At 44.5% G+C, this 17,702-nt stretch overlaps 1 protein-coding gene across 3 annotated transcripts in view; it reads left to right on the forward strand.

Annotated features, from left to right (window-relative positions):
• atxn7l1 (ataxin 7-like 1) overlaps positions 1-3,480 on the forward strand; it is a 67,877-nt gene extending 64,397 nt beyond the window's left edge. For all 3 annotated transcript variants that reach the window (XM_072454880.1, XM_072454881.1, XM_072454882.1), the window contains one exon: positions 1-3,480. This exon is cut by the window's left edge and continues 102 nt beyond it. The gene's annotated coding sequence lies outside the window, so the exon portion shown is untranslated.
• The last annotated feature ends 14,222 nt before the right edge of the window (positions 3,481-17,702 follow it).

Genomic DNA, 17,702 nt, shown 5'->3' on the forward strand with positions numbered 1-17,702 from the left:
ACCCTGTTTAAAGTCTTCTTTCTTTTTTTTACCTGATGGAAAATGAATTCACCCACAGAGACAACCTGGGATTTTTCAACCGCATTTAAACCGATTGTACTTCTCGCCAGGAAACCTTACGGATACAGCACGTTTACACGGAAAACTGCTGTTCGCAACTCGTGCTCAGTCAGAACTCTCACGTGGAAAGGGAAATTTACTTAGTTTTTTTTAACAGGCAGCCTCGGCACCACTGCTAAAAAATAAACAAACTTCAAAGCGATCGGAGCGTTTCTGGTCGTCTCGTGCACCACTTCCACTTCCTGCGTCTGGTCAGCCGTAGAGGGAAATCCGATTTGTTTCGTGGCACCGACACGACTACTGTAGGACCGCGAGCTGCTGCTGCTACGCCACTCTTGAACTTCACCTCGCTCCTTTCCCCCCCTCTTTCATTCACAGAGAGCGGCTTCAGTTGGGTTTCATCCAGCTCTTTCTCTACGTCTTCGTCCCTTATTTCATCTTTTCGGATACCGCCGTTTATCCGCGCATCTCTCTCTCTCTCTCTGTACAAACCTATCTTTGCCTTTGTATACCCAGCATGCCCGCGGTCAAAGTGCACTTACTCCTCTCTCTCCGCCGCCGTCTCGCTCTCTCTCCGTCGCAGGACTCCACGGCAGCCTCCAGCGAGTGAAGATAACGTCTGCGCTAACGATTTACTCGGATTCGATATAGGAAGAAGCAGAAGATTGTGTGGATTTATTCCTTTCGGTTATAACGCGCCGGCGGATGACGTTTTGTAAAATAATTTATCACTGATCGATTATGTCTGTTTTTGTAACTGACCATTGATGTTTTGAGGAGTTTTGAGCAAATAATATTTCTATGGCTTTTTTTTGAAGAAATGTTGAAAGTATTATGAAATTGTTCAAATGTGTACATAGCTGTTTTTATTTTTATATTTATTAATGATTGACCTTTTACTAAAATGAGCGATGAGGGGGACGAGCTTTCCCCCAGTACCATATATTATTTTTATTTTGTCGTGTAATTGTTTGGGTCTGGTTCCTCCTCGCAATTATGAGAAAATGTTGATTTGTGAATTGAATAATTTACTTTTTGTAGAGTCATTGGCATTTACAGGTCTGTAAATTGGACAAACGCTGGTTCATATAAATATGGAATGATGGTGCGTAGATTCTCAGTAATGGAGATGGTTGAAGTAGCCAAAAGTTTACTCCACAAAAGTACTCGAGTAGGAATGGTAGTGGACATGGTCATTACACCTCTGCCCAGTAAAATTATTTAGCGTTTATGTAAATTATTGGGATTATGGGTCACTCACTGGTTTGAATGATTATGTCAAAAGTAGCCCTCGGACTTTTTCTTAATTTATTCCTTATTGTCCACATCTGATACAAGAAAAAACAAAAATCAAGCTACTGGATATTTTAAATATAAAAAGAAAGCTGTAACTCACTTAAAATAAATCAATCATTCTGGGATGAATCCGGTTCAGTTTGAACTCCAAAGCGACAAATACAAAAATGACCGTAAAATTCAACTAAATTGAATAGGACTTTTGTATGGATTCCGCACCAAAACCCTTTTTTTGTCAATTTCGCTTCGGTTTTCAAAAAGGAATTCATCCCTGCAGACACTGGCTTTACTGCTCTTTATATTTACCAGAGTAAATCTAGGCGAGATTTAAATTGGGATATTCCTCTGTGCAGAGCTTTTGCAATTATAATGGGAGTACAAAACTACAGATGGTCAGCTTCACAAAGAGTCCAGCCAAATGTTTGTACTCCAAAGGGTTCAAGAACAACTTCAGCTTGAAATGGGGCTCAGTTTAGTCGTGGCGTTTTGTGAAAAATAACCAGAAACGAGATTGTGTGCGACCTGTATCAATCTGCTCTTAATTAATCGTAACTGCCACTGGTAAGACGTATATCGATCCATTTGTTTTTGAGAAACCGGACCCGTGTAAGGGCCCCACATTCCTGTTTGCCTGTAGTTTACCCTTTTCTCCTTCCACCGGTCAAAACAAATCACTTCCTAGACACGCACGTCTACTTCTCCGTCATCGTTCTTAATGTTACCGGTCGATATGATTTTATTTTGTTGCCAATTTTTGCGCCAAAGTTAAAGGTGCGTTATGTAACTTTTGCAATGGTTATCTGCTCGATTGGTAGAATGTTCCTCCGTATGGTATTAAACTGATCGATTTAGCATTTATTTGATTACGGGTGTTTTTAATCCTCACAAATGCCTTTTTGGGGCGGGAAAAAACAGATCATGGAGACGGATTAATGCCAGAGAGTGGAACATTCTAGCAAAGCAAAAGCAGGTGGTGCACCCTCCACCAAGAAAATTACGCAGCACACCTTTAAAGTTACTTCTGGACTGTTTTCCCCACAATTACGTTTACCGTATTTTCCGGACTATAAGTCGCACCGGACTATAAATCGCAACAGCCAAAAAATGCATAATAGAGAAGAAAAAACATATAAGTTGCACTGGAGTATGAAATGCAGTTGCAAGTGTGAAAATAACAAATAATATCACATATAAGTCGCTCCAGAGAATAAGTATATAAGTATAAATATAAGTATAAGTCCCACCCCGGCCAAAACGGAAAATACGGTATGTTTTCCATCCATTCGCCCCGTGTTGTGCAAAAAACAATTCCAGAAAATCAAACGACGGTAGCATAAAGCTGTGAAGGCTTCACCAGGTACTCGCCAACCGCTTTTTCAAAAATATATTTTCTAGCTTGAATGAATTGTACATACTGGGTTGCGTTTGCGTGCGTGTGTTCAGAGTGCTTCCCTCGACTTTTATTGCTGTTTTATCGGCTCTTCAACACGTGGATACATACAGTACTACTATGTTTACTTGGGTACTATAATTGTAAGTGTATAAATACTTACTCGTACTACGTCGTTGGCAATAGTGTTCTCGCCGGTCTTCTTCGCCTGCTGCTATACGCCATGGATTAGTCAGAAAGGCCAACAAATACTATTGCAGGTTTGTATTTCTGTTGGTTTAGTGCCTACAAAGCTGATGTTTTAGCCTTGCTGTCTTGATTTTTGTAGTATTTCTTTCTGCTTTGTACTTTTTGTTTCTACGGAGCCGAGGGTCGTATGATGGTATTTGGTATGGATGTCCCGTCTTTACATTTGATATGAATAGGAAGCCGGCCGGTCGCAGCTAAACGTCTCTCAGAGCTCTTGTATTTTGTTGTCGAATTTTACGGAGGTATTAACGTTTTCTAAAACCTTCCTTTTTGCACTTTGTCATAAAACGCCCTGATCTTTTAATCCAGTTCTATTTATATAATTATTTGAGATATGAAAATCTTTATCTATATATATTTGTAAAGGTATTTTAAGCTTCTATAGTCGATGAGGAAATGCGGCTTCTCGGCGTCACGCTGGGTTTTGGCCTGTGTGGTTCAAGCACTTGGACCAAAATGACAAAGTGAACGTTTGCTGTAAAATATTCAGACCTTTATTAAAATATTTCAAGTTGACCTTTTGGGTTTTGTCATTTTCGTTGATTTGTGTTTACGGTATAAACGACATATTTTCTCTTGTTTAAAGCAAGTTGCACGAGAAGATGGCGTCCGTCACGGCTCTGGTTCAAATCCGGCTGCAGGAACGAACAAGTTCTAAGGTAACATTTTGTATCGATTAGAAAAGAGGTTATAGTTACCGTATTTTCCGCACTATAAGTCTCACTGGAGTATAAGTCGCACCAGCCAAAATATGCATAATATAAAAGAAAAAAACGTAAATAAGTTGCACTGGAGTATGAAATGCGGTTGCAAGTGTGAAAATAACATACTCTGGAGCGACTTATAAGTGATATTATTTAAGTACAAGTCTCACCCCGGCCAAAACCATGAAAAATGGTGCGACTTATAGTATGGAAAATACGGTATTTATTCAAGTTATAATTGATTCATTGGTCATTTTTACTTGGAATTCATACTAACTTGTTATGAACTTCAACATCTTAACTGTAGCGCCAAATAAAGTGACAAATTAAAGTTAGAGTAGGTAAATTCAAGACATAAACACAAGTCAACACAGGCCTCGTTATTGTGACTGCAGAGGCAACGGATATTCTAGATTTTTGGTGTTTTGACAATTTAAATTTCATGTTTAGTGGGGTTTGTTAAAGAAACCTGTTTAATTTTTTAAAAGTCATTTGCAAAGTCATAATAATGAAGCCTTGGAAGCTTTGGACTCCAGATGCCCTAACTGGCTTATAATATATTGCTTAATTTATTTATAGGGCCGTCAAAAATTGATACTCTGAAAGAAATCACATGAATAAGAAAAAGTTGGGCATTTCCTGATTAGACTGATGGCCTTGTTTTACATCAGAACTATTAACACACGCTAAGCCTATCGTTTTAGTGTTGGAAACGACATACTACTGTCTCAAGACTCTTTTTATTTTTCATTACAATTGCGTTACCAGACCTTTTCCCGACACTACTCATTTACTTTGCGTACTCTGTGGACACGAGCTTCTTTTGCTACTCCCAGCGGCCGCGGCGACGCTCACAGATGAGATGAAGCGGTCACTCTGCACCGACGTCCTCCGCATCCTCTCGTCTTTCTAACCCGAGGACACGGTGACGCCACGCGGAGCTGGAATCGGAGCTTTTAATCAGAAGAGAATCGGCCGCATCACGACTCGGGAGTCACGGTCGCGCAGCTGGAAGGCGCGCTTTCGTATCTTTTCTGATGAGGAGTAACGTCGACTCGTCTCGGGATTGTTCCACAGTGCGGCATTTAAGCGTAAATGCTGGATAATCTCTCCCGACAGTCCGAGTTACAGGCCAGGTTTGTGGGGAAGTGCTGTGTTTCCATGTAGTTTTAGCAGCACAAACACAGGTATAAGTAGTGATAAATAGTGAGCGGTTGGCTTACTCTGCTTGAAAAAGTTACGCAGTACAACTTTAAATTGTCTATGGGAAGTGCAATATTCACTCCTTGACATGGTCAGCTCCAAGAATACACTACTACTACTACTACTACTACTACTTACTACTTACTACCTACTACTACTACTACTACTACTACTACTACTACTACTACTACTACTACTACTACTACTACTACTACTACTTGCTGCTACTACTAGTACTACTACCGGTACTTACTGCTACTACTACTACTACTACCGGTACTTACTACTACTACCACTACTACCGGTACTTGCTACTACTACTACTACTACTACTTCTACCGGTACTTGCTACCACTACTACTACTACTACCGGTACTTGCTACTACTACTACTACTACCGGTACTTGCTACTACCGGTACTTGCTACTACTACTACCGGTACTTGCTACTACTACTATTACTACCGGTACTTGCTGCTACTACTACTACTACTACTACCGGTACTTGCTGCTACTACTACTACTACTACTACTAGTACTACTACCGGTACTTGCTGCTACTGCTAGTATTACTACCGGTACTTGCTGCTACTACTACTACTACTACTACCGGTACTTGCTACTACTACTAGTACTACTACCGGTACTTGCTACTACTGCTACTAGTACTACTACCGGTACTTGCTGCTACTGCTGCTACTACTACTACTACTACCGGTACTTGCTACTACTACTACCGGTACTTGCTACTACTACTATTACTACCTATACTTGCTGCTGCTGCTGCTGCTGCTGCTGCTACTACTACTACTACCGATACTACTACTACTACTACTACTACTACTACCGATACTACTACCGATACTACCGATACTACTACTACCGATTCTACTACTACCGGTACTTGCTACTACTACTACTACTACTACTACTACCGGTACTTGCTACTACTTCTACTGGTACTTGCTACTACTTCTACTGGTACTTGCTACTACTACTACTACTACTACTACCGGTACTTGCTGCTACTGCTACTGCTACTACTACTACTACTACCGGTACTTGCTACTACTACTACTACTACCGGTACTTGCTACTACTACTACTACTACTACCGATACTTGCTGCTAGTACTACTACCGGTACTTGCTGCTACTGCTAGTATTACTACCGGTACTTGCTACTACTACTACTACCGGTACTTGCTACTACTACTAGTACTACTACCGGTAATTGCTACTACTGCTACTAGTACTACTACCGGTACTTGCTGCTACTGCTGCTACTACTACTACTACTACCGGTACTTGCTACTACTACTACCACCGGTACTTGCTACTACTACTATTACTACCTATACTTGCTGCTGCTGCTGCTTCTGCTGCTGCTGCTGCTGCTGCTGCTGCTGCTGCTACTGCTACTACTACTACTACTACTACTACTACTACTACTACTACTACTACTACTACTACTACTACTACTACTACTACTACTACTACTACTACTACTACTACTACTACTACTACTACTACTACTACTACTACTACTACTACTACTACTACTACTACTACTACTACTACTACTACTACTACCGATACTACTACCGATACTACTACCGATACTACTACCGATACTACTACTACCGATACTACTACTACCGATACTACTACTACCGATACTACTACTACCGATTCTACTACTACTACTACCGGTACTTGCTACTACTACTACTACTACCGGTACTTGCTACTACTTCTACTGGTACTTGCTATATTATTCATACGTCATAAGGCGCTGGTACAGCTGGCAGCCCGGTGTAAACGCTCTCTCTTCTTTCTCACACTTATTGTGCTTTATCTCCTATATTTTGTAAATATAATTAGTATATTTTAACTATTTTACTGTACGATAGGGACACGCGCTGGAATAGTTTTTTAATTCAACTGTTTTTGACTTTTTTCGGCTGGATTTGAGCGTTTTTCGTTGCGTTCGTTGTGTTGTTGTGACGTGAGCTAGCTCCGAGCGAGCCCACCAGCCCCCCCCCCCCCCCCCCCCCGCGCGCCCTCCGGCCGCGCTAAAGTACGGCGTGTCGTCGGTACACGTTGATATACACGTTTATATGAAAGAGGAACTTCACGAACGATCGGGACACGCACTGGAATCGCTTTAAATTAACTTGTTTTGACTTTATTCGGCTGGATTGAGTGTTTTCGTCGTGTCGTTGCGATGTGTCTTGGCTCTGAGTCCCCCGGCTCCGGCCCCGCCCCCCGCCCGGCGCCGCACCGCGTTTACACAAAGGAGGACCTCATGAAACTGCGGAGAACTGTCGTCTTACCCGGAGATCGTCACGTTATCCCGGCGGATATCCTAAGGAAAACGCAACGAAGCAGACGGGCTGGACGTAAACTCCGAGAGAAGAGAGGAGAAAACAGGAAGTCGGTTCCCGTCGTAGTCATGGGTAACGTGAGGTCCCTTCAAAATAAAATGACGGAAATAGCGAGCCTCATGCGGTCCCAGAGGATTTATAGGGACAGCAGCGTCTTGATTTTCACAGAGACCTGGTTAACAGCAGAAATGCCAGACTCTATTGTAGGTTTGGACAATTTTCATCTGCTGCGGGCGGACAGAACTAGAGAATCCGGGAAGAAAAGAGGTGGAGGTCTGGCGGTGTATGTGAACACGAGCTGGTCCAAACCCGAACACTGCACAGTGAGGGAGCAGCTATGTAACAAGGATATTGAACTATTGGCTATTGGCATGAGGCCATACTATCTGCCCCGGGAGTTCTCACATGTGATTTTAATCGCAGTCTATGTGACCCCGTCTGCCAATGCTGAAAATGCTTGTGAAGCACTGCTCTCCTGCACTTGTAGGCTGCAAACACAGCATCCACCGGCTCTCTTCCTCATCTCTGGTGACTTTAACCACGCTTCTCCCTCTTCTGTCCTACCAACATACACCCAGTATGTTACCTGCCCCACCAGAGAGAATAGAACATTGGACTTGTTTTTTGCCAACACCAAGGAGGCTTATTCCTCTTCCCCCCTCCCTCCCCTGGGCAGCTCGGACCACAACCTTGTACATCTGAGGCCTGTGTATGAACCCATCGTGCGCAGGCAGCCTGTGGTGTCCCGTGAGGTGAGGATGTGGTCTGCTGAGAGCGAGGAGGCTCTGAGGGACTGCTTCAGCACCACTGTCTGGACTGAGCTTTATGACCCACATGGGGAGGACATCAACACCATCACAGAGTGCATCACGGACTACATCAACTTCTGTTGAAAACATTGTTCCCTCCCGGACGGTGCAGTGTTTTCCAAACAACAAGCCATGGATTAACCGTGAACTGAAGGCTCTGCTGAAGGAGAAGAAGAGAGCCTTCAGGTCAGGGAACAAGGAGGAGCTGAGGACTGTGCAGAAGGAGCTGAGGAGGAAGATCAGGCAGGCTGAGGCCGGCTACAAGAGGAGGATGGAGGAGCAGCTGCAGCAAAAGAACATTCAGGGAGTGTGGAGGAGCCTGAAAACCATCTCGGGCTTCAAAATCCCCCCTGCCCAGACAGAGGGGGATCTACAGTGGGTGAATGATTTAAATGCTCACTTCTTGAGGTTTGATCGGTCACCCGCCCCTCCCCCTGCACAGCTGCATGCTCCCTCTTCCACAGCTGGACAATGCCCTGCATCTGTTCCTCTTCGCTTATCTGCCCCGGACCATCAGCTCCCCACTTCGCCTGGACTCACCCATCCCCCCAGCACACAGTCCCCCTGCCAACCACTGACTGTCACAGCAGCACAGGTGAGGAGTGAGCTGAAGAGGATTAAAGTGAGGAAGGCAGCAGGACCTGATGGCATCAGCCCCAGGCTCCTTAAGTCCTGCGCAGATGAACTGTGTGGAGTTATGGAGCATGTCTTCAACATGAGCCTGAAGCTGAGGGTGGTACCACAGGTCTGGAAGACCTCCTGTCTGGTACCTGTGCCTAAGACACCGCGCCCCAAAGACCTCAACAGCTTCAGGCCAGTGGCTCTCACGTCCCACCTGATGAAGACACTGGAGCGGCTAGTCCTGGACCACCTCCGCTCCACCGTGAGCTCAGCCATGGACCCGCTGCAGTTTGCATATCGGTCTGGCATCGGAGTGGAGGACGCCGTCATCTCCCTGCTGCACCGCTCTCTCTCTCACCTGGAAAAGCCTGGCAGCTCTGTGAGGATCCTGTTCTTCGATCTCTCCAGTGCCTTCAACACCATCCAGCCGCTGCTCCTGAGGGACAAGCTGGAGACGGCTGGTGTGGAGTATGACCTGGCAGAGTGGATCCTGGACTACCTCACAGACCGACCCCAGTTTGTGAGAGCCCGGAACTGTGTGTCTGACACTCGGACCTGCAGTGTGGGGGCGCCCCAGGGCACTGTCCTCGCGCCCTTTCTCTTCACCCTTTACACTGCAGACTTCAGACATGACACGGACAGCTGTGTCCTGCAGAAGTTCTCTGACGACTCTGCCATCATCGGACTCATCACGGACGACGATGACGCGGAATACAGAGGACTGGCGCAGGACTTTGTGGACTGGTGTCAGCGGAACCACCTCCTCATCAACGCGGGGAAGACCAAGGAGATGGTGGTGGATTTCCGCAGACGCCACCCCACTGCCCCCTCACCAGTGAACATCCAGGGACGGGACATTGAGAGAGTGGACTCATACAAGTACCTGGGTGTTCATCTGAACCACAAACTGGACTGGACTCATAACACAGACGCACTGTACAGGAAGAGCCAGAGTCGGCTCTACCTCCTGAGGAGACTCAGGTCTTTTGGAGTGACAGGGCCACTCCTGAAGACCTTCTATGACTCTGTGGTGGCATCAGCCCTCCTGTATGGTGTGGCTTGCTGGAGCAGCAGCATCACAGAGAGGGAGAGGAAGAGGCTGGACAGAGTCATCAAGAAGTCCAGCTCCGTCCTGGGCTGTGCTCTGGACTCGGTGCAGGAGGTGGGGGACAGGAGGGTCCTGGCTAGATTCACATCTATGCTGGACCATGAGTGTCACCCCCTGCAGGACACTCTCTCTGCTCTGGAGAGCAGCTTCAGTGAGAGACTGATCCACCCTCGATGTGCGAAGGAAAGGTTCCGTAGGTCTTTCCTTCCTGCTGCTGTCAGACTTTATAACAAAAACTGTTAGTACTGAACACTCGCAATACTGACCTAACCTAATACTGATGTGCAACTCTGTCATATGTGCAATTGCTGTTGGAATTCATGTGCAATTCATGTGAAATTCATGTGCAATCTATGTGCTGTCGTGACACATATTCATGTGCAATTACTGTCGTGATCACATGCAATGGTATTTATGTATTTATTTATTTATTTGTCTATGGGAGTTTTTTATTTATTTATAGGAGATCTTCTACTGAAAGTGTTTTTCAGACTTCCTATAAGTGATCTGTTCTTCTGTATCTATCTCTGTATCTACCTGCGTTGCACCAATGAAATTTCCCCATGTGGGACAATAAAGGAATATCTTATCTTATCTTATCTTACTACTACTACTTCTACCGGTACTTGCTGCTACTGCTGCTACTACTACTACTACTACCGGTACTTGCTACTACTACTACTACTACTACCGGTACTACTACTACTACCGATACTACTACTACCGATACTGCTGCTGTGCTACTGCTACTACTACTACTACTACTACTGATACTACTACTACTACCGATACTACTTCTACCGATACTACTACTACCTATACTTCATTTTTGTCCACACATTACATTTTATGACCGTTGCACTTTAAAGAATAGCATTTATCTGGTTTAAACTGAAGGCTCGTGTCACTTTTATGTTGTTGAAATAAACTTTTTTTTAATGTATTGAGTAATGCATTGTTTTTCAACATTTTTTGACTCATGGCACAGTTTTTGTTTTGAGAATATTCCACTGCGAACCACCTATTCAAATATTACCAAATCGCAACTTTTAGGAAAAAAGAGTGAACGGAAATGTAACAAATATTGTCAATTCCACTGTGTCTGGTTCTTGGTGTTTGCGTTTTGTTGTGGTACTTTAATTTGTTCAGGACACTCCAAAATGATAAATTAATTAAATTTGTACATTTTTTTCAAGGCACACCTGGCAATGCCTCAATGAAGGGAGTAATGATGAACGCAGCGACATAAAATATCAGATTTCAAGCCATCACGCATCGGCCGAAGCCAATTTAGAATAGAATTTATTCAACCAAATCCCATCTGTTGTTTTCATATTGTAGATGATGTGATGATGGCTCAGATTTCTCAGGAAGCAACAGTATTTCTGTGTAAATTGTATTGTATTCTCATCAAAATCCAAAGTAGAAAATATTTAACCATCCAAACCACAACGAAAATCCGCACGACTTTCTAATAAAGCCTACGGGCCACAAAAATCTTCAACAAATAAAGAAAAATGGCTGTCACTTTAAGTATTAACTATTCACAAACCGAATATTCCATCTTTTGAATGTTAAGTACTCAAAACCTGTTAACAAGAAGCTGAACCACTTGAATTTTCTCTCAACTACAGAACTAACTGATCCTTGAAATGTCCTCTCAAACCCACTTGAGAATTCAGAAACCGAATTTGCAAACTACAATTTCCTTTTGCGTGCACAAAGTGCATAAAGTAATGAATAATGATAGTAAAATGGTAAAAACTAAATAAGGTGTTGAATAAAAATACACAACCCCCCCAGGATCTCTCAAATTTTCGGTTATATTTTACTTATTTTTGCCCTGAATACAACTACTGATATGCAGTATTTGGCAGTACTTTAACGTGGTACATATTTTACCTTATAGCCCGTGTAATACAGCGAGAACAAGACCAGAGGTTTTGACACAATTTATAAATATAACTATGCCACATGGGGGCATAGACGCGATCGGCTCGGCCCGAAATCGAATAAAATGGAGCTTGCAACAGCGCCACCTAGAGCAAAAAAGAAAAACATGAAACTCTCAATCTTTGGTCTAGGCAAATGAAACTTGGAACAGTGATAGAGCGACCTTAGACGAGTAAAACACACCTGGCAGCATCGCTCTATGATAAACAGGAAGTCGGCCATGTTGAATCAAAGTTTGACTTGGATTCAAGTTTTACTTTTTTACTTGTCCTAGGTTTTTTGTCCGATCGAGCTCAAAACAACACTTTTTGCATCTAAAGACATTGAAATTGAATAAAGATTCAATTTTTTTTTGATATTCTTCCGCGTAACACGCCCTCAAAAAAGGCTTAATTTCCTGTTTTTTCAAAGACAAGTCACGCCTATTGGAATTGATCTACGGAGCTCATATTTCACTCACTAATGTGTTTTTATGATCTGATTAGAAATAATTAATACCCATGTAACAAATTTACTCTATAGCGCCCCCTACCCATTGTGTGAAAAACCCAACATTGTCTGATTTGTTTGACCCTAATGGGTTATATTCTCCTCGAGACGCCATGAAAAAAGTGCATTGCAGATATTGGCCAGCAGGGGCGCAATGAATGCCTTCACTTCCTCTTCCTCTTATTTTGATGGAACGTGTCGCGGTCTTAGCATTAGCGTTAGCAGTAGCATTAGCAGTGGGTCTCTGTTGCTAGGTGACTGAGGTACAGGGAGGGGAATAAAGTATAAAATCTTTATTCTTTAGGGTTTATTCTTTGGACTTTATTATTTAGACTTTATTCTTTGAGCTTTATTCTTTAGACTTTATTCTTTAGGCTTTATTCTTTAGACTTTATTCTTTAGACTATTATTCTTTAGACTTATTTAGATTTTATTATTTAGACTTTATTCTTTAGGCTTTATTCTTTAGACTTTATTATTCTTATCCTATGCAGATGCAGTCAAGAAAGTTTCAAGTAATGAGTTTAGAGTAAATACAGAGAGAGGAGCCAGCGCTGCTCCCAGCCAGGGCGAAATGAGAAAGGCCAGCGTGGCTCCCAAGAAGTGTGACGGTTTCAAGAGTGGAGGTCCCAAGTGTGCAGGTTCCAGAATTAATGAGAATACCCTGGTTGTGGATAGAGAGGATTTTGTACTTTTTATGGTGGATGTTGTAAACTGTGCTGCTCAGACTCAAAGCAGAACTGGAAGGATCGGGATCATTGCTAAAGCTGCAGGGAGATTCCTTGGAACAAAGGAGCTTGATTGGGCAGATATAGAAAACAGGCTAAAGGCGCTAAATGGGAGTCGGAGTGATGGGGGTCTGCTTTTGGGGAGTCAGAGTGATCAGAGTGACGAGATGTCTCCTGTCCTCGCCCAGTCTCGTAGACGCACAGCTACCAAGCGGCGACATCAGTGGAAATATTAAAGCCTATAGAATGAAGCCTAAAGAATAAAGCTGGTAAGGTGGAAGCACCGAACGTCAAAGAAGGAGAGGAAGATAATGACGACAAAGTCTAAGGAATAAAGTCTGGCGGTAATGCAACACTCGGATGTCAACCGCCATAAAACAACAACAAAGAAGAAGAAGAAGATGAAGAAGGGTCTCCCTGGAATAAAGCCGGTTGTTGTTGTTGTTGTTGTTGTTGTTGTTTTATGGCGGTTGGCATCCAAGTGTTGCATTACCGCCAGACTTTATTGTTGTTGTTGTTGTTGTTGTTGTTTTATAGCGGTTGGCATCCAAGTGTTGCATTACCGCCAGACTTTATTCCTCAGACTTTGTCGTAGTCCTCAGACTCTCTCCTCAGACTTTGTCGTAGTCCTCAGACTCTGTCGTAGTCCGTAAAAGTACTCCTTCCATTGCTTTGGTGTTACAAAGCCCATGAGGTCATGATATGTCTTTGTGACTAGAATAGTTGTTGTTGTTTCAGACAACAACCGGCTTTATTCCAGGGAGACTCTTCTTCATCTTCCTCTCCTTCTTTGACGTTCGGTGCTTCCACCGTACAGCTTTATTCTTTAGGCTTCATTCTATAGGCTTTAATATGCCCACTGATGTCGCTGCTTGGTAGCCGTGCGTCTACGAGACTGGACGAGGACAGGAGACCACCCCCACCCCCATCTCGTCACTCTGATCACTCTGACTCCCCAAAAGCAGACCCCCATCACTCCGACTCCCATTTAGCGCCTTTAGCCTGTTTTCTATATCTGCCCAATCAAGCTCCTTTGTTCCAAGGAATCTCCCTGCAGCTTTAGCAATGATCCTGATCCTTTCAGTTCTGCTTTGAGTCTGAGCAGCACAGTTTACAACATCCACCATAAAGAGTACAAAATCCTCTCTATCCACAACCAGGGTATTCTCATTAATTCTGGAACCTGCACACTTGGGACCTCCACTCTTGAAACCTTCACACTTCTTGGGAGCCACGCTGGCCTTTCTCATTTCGCCCTGGCTGGGAGCAGCGCTGGCTCCTCTCTCTGTATTTACTCTAAACTCGTTACTTGAAACTTTCTTGACTGCATCTGCATAGGATATATCTTGAGAGACCTTTTTATTTTCTGCACCTCAGCAGCTCTTTTGCTAAACCTGCATCCCCCGTAGGCAGAGCTATGTTCTTCCCCACAGTTACAGCACTTCAGTTTTGCACCCACGTCACACTTCCCATACTCATGATCTCCTGCACATTTACCACATCTTTGCTTCCCTCTACAGACCGCTGCAATATGCCCAAAGCGCTGGCACTTAAAGCAACGCAGGGGCGGCGGAACATATGGCCTGACGCTATAGCACATGTACCCAATGAACACCTTACTAGGCAGGCACCTCCCTTCAAGTGTTACCATTACCGACAAGCTGTCACATCTTACCCCAAACCGGGTCACCTTCAAACGCCTAGCGTCCACCACCGTAACTCCAGTCAAATTCTCCTTAACTTCATCCACAGACGTCGCCGTAGGGACACCTACGATAACTCCTCTGACCGTGTTTCTTTCAGCATCAGACACAAGAATGTCCTTTCCACCCAGACGTTTAGTTCCAATCGCCTTCCGTTGCTGAGCCGCGTCCTTGCACACGACCAGCAGCGAGCCATCTCTAAGGACACTCGCACTCTTGATCACTCCCACAGCTACAGTTAGGCTCTTTGACAATGCCACTGAATTCCACTCCTTAAAGGATGCACTATCCTGTGCAAGCTTTATGATCACCTTATAGTCTCTGCTCTCACCCCGGATATCAATAGCTTCAGCCTCATCCTGCTGCTCATTCCCAGAACCCTCGGGCGAGCTAAGGGACTTTTTACGTTTCCGGGCACGTGCAGGCAGAAAAGGCTGCTCCTCCACGCCGTCCAGAATGTCTTCCATCCCCGATCCACTCTCCTCCGCCATCTCCCGTCTCTCCAGACCGGGTGTTGAGCAAGGTCTCCTCACAGTTTTAGTCCAGGGCTTGTTCTTCCTCAGACTGTTGTTTTATGGCGGTTTGTCTCTGAAACAACAACAACTATTCTAGTCACAAAGACATATAATGACCTCATGGGCTTTGTAACACCAAAGCAATGGAAGGAGTTCTTTTACGGACTACGACAGAGTCTGAGGACAATGAGATGCAACACTTGGATGCCAACCGCCATTATTGTACAAAACTGTGAGGAGACCTTGCTCAACACCCGGTCTGGAGAGACGGGAGATGGCGGAGGAGAGTGGATCGGGGATGGAAGACGTTCTGGACGGCGTGGAGGAGCAGCCTTTTCTGCCTGCACGTGCCCGGAAACGTAAAAAGTCCCTTAGCTCGTCCGAGGGTTCTGGGAATGAGCAGCAGGATGAGGCTGAAGCTATTGATATCCGGGGTGAGAGCAGAGACTGTAAGGTGATCATAAAGCTTGCACAGGATAGTGCATCCTTTAAGGAGTGGAATTCAGTGGCATTGTCAAAGAGCCTAACTGTAGCTGTGGGAGTGATCAAGAGTGCGAGTGTCCTTAGAGATGGCTCGCTGCTGGTCGTGTGCAAGGACGCGGCTCAGCAACGGAAGGCGATTGGAACTAAACGTCTGGGTGGAAAGGACATTCTTGTGTCTAATGCTGAAAGAAACACGGTCAGAGGAGTTATCGTAGGTGTCCCTACGGCGACGTCTGTGGATGAAGTTAAAGAGAATTTGACGGGAGTTACGGTGGTGGACGCTAGGCGTTTGAAGGTGACCCGGTTTGGGGTAAGATGTGACAGCTTGTTGGTAATGGTAACACTTGAAGGGAGGTGCCTGCCTAGTAAGGTGTTCATTGGGTACATGTGCTATAGCGTCAGGCCATATGTTCCGCCGCCCCTGCGTTGCTTTAAGTGCCAGCGCTTTGGGCATATTGCAGCGGTCTGTAGAGGGAGGCAAAGGTGTGGTAAATGTGCAGGAGATCATGAGTATGGGAAGTGTGACGTGGGAGCAAAACTGAAGTGCTGTAACTGTGGGGAAGAACATAGCTCTGCCTACGGGGGATGCAGGTTTAGCAAAAGAGCTGCTGAGGTGCAGAAAATAAAGGTCTCTCAAGGTATATCCTATGCAGATGCAGTCAAGAAAGTTTCAAGTAACGAGTTTAGAGTAAATACAGAGAGAGGAGCCAGCGCTGCTCCCAGCCAGGGTGAAATGAGAAAGGCCAGCGTGGCTCCCAAGAAGTGTGAAGGTTTCAAGAGTGGAGGTCCCAAGTGTGCAGGTTCCAGAATTAATGAGAATACCCTGGTTGTGGATAGAGAGGATTTTGTACTCTTTATGGTGGATGTTGTAAACTGTGCTGCTCAGACTCAAAGCAGAACTGAAAGGATCAGGATCATTGCTAAAGCTGCAGGGAGATTCCTTGGAACAAAGGAGCTTGATTGGGCAGATATAGAAAACAGGCTAAAGGCGCTAAATGAGAGTCGGAGTGATGGGGGTCTGCTTGTGGGGAGTCAGAGTGATCAGAGTGACGAGATGGGGGTGGGGGTGGTCTCCTGTCCTCGCCCAGTCTCGTAGACGCACGGCTACCAAGCGGCGACATCAGTGGACATATTAAAGCCTATAGAATGAAGCCTGAAGAATAAAGCTGTACGGTGGAAGCACCGAACGTTCAAGAAGGAGAGGAAGATGAAGAAGAGTCTCCCTGGAATAAAGCCGGTTGTTGTTGTTGTTGTTGTTGTTTTATGGCGGTTGGCATCCGAGTGTTGCATTACCGCCAGACTTTATTCCTCAGACTTTTCGTAGTCGGTCTCTGAAACAACAACAACTATTCTAGTCACAAAGACATATCATGACCTCATGGGCTTTGTAACACCAAAGCAATGGAAGGAGTTCTTTTACGGACTACGACAGAGTCTGAGGACTACGACAAAGTCTGAGGAATAAAGTCTGGCGGTAATGCAACACTTGGATGCCAACCGCCATAAAACAACAACAACAACAACAAAGCACTGGAAGTCAAGGCACTGGAAGAAGAACTTTTAGGACTACGACAAAGTCTAAGGAATAAAGTCTGGCGGTGATGCAACACTCGGATGTCAACCGCCATAAAACAACAACAACAACTTTATTCTTTAGACTTTATTTTTTCTGCCACAACTCGGGACATTTTTACTCCCTGAACATCCGTGAAAAGTCGCGGGTAATTGTCAAAAAAAAAAGTAATCATCAACGTGAATTACTGAGCGTCGTTTGGTATGATGCGAAACGCAGCAGAAAACATGGACAGACGGGAAGGCGGTCGCGCAGGAAGGTGGTCGCCATTATCGTCGCTATCATTAATGAGGAGGGAAATATCAATAAAAAATCATAAAATTACTCATCTAGGTCAGAGGTTACCAAGCTTTTCACGGCGGGACCAAGTAAAAACCACCAATTTGGTTTAAATGTATTTATTTATGTAGTTTGTGTTATCTGACCCCATTTC

Source organism: Eucyclogobius newberryi, unplaced genomic scaffold, assembly GCF_026437365.1.
Source record: "Eucyclogobius newberryi isolate DKJ021-1_F unplaced genomic scaffold, fEucNew1.0.hap1 SCAF_2, whole genome shotgun sequence".
Taxonomy (NCBI): Eukaryota; Metazoa; Chordata; class Actinopteri; order Gobiiformes; family Gobiidae; genus Eucyclogobius; species Eucyclogobius newberryi.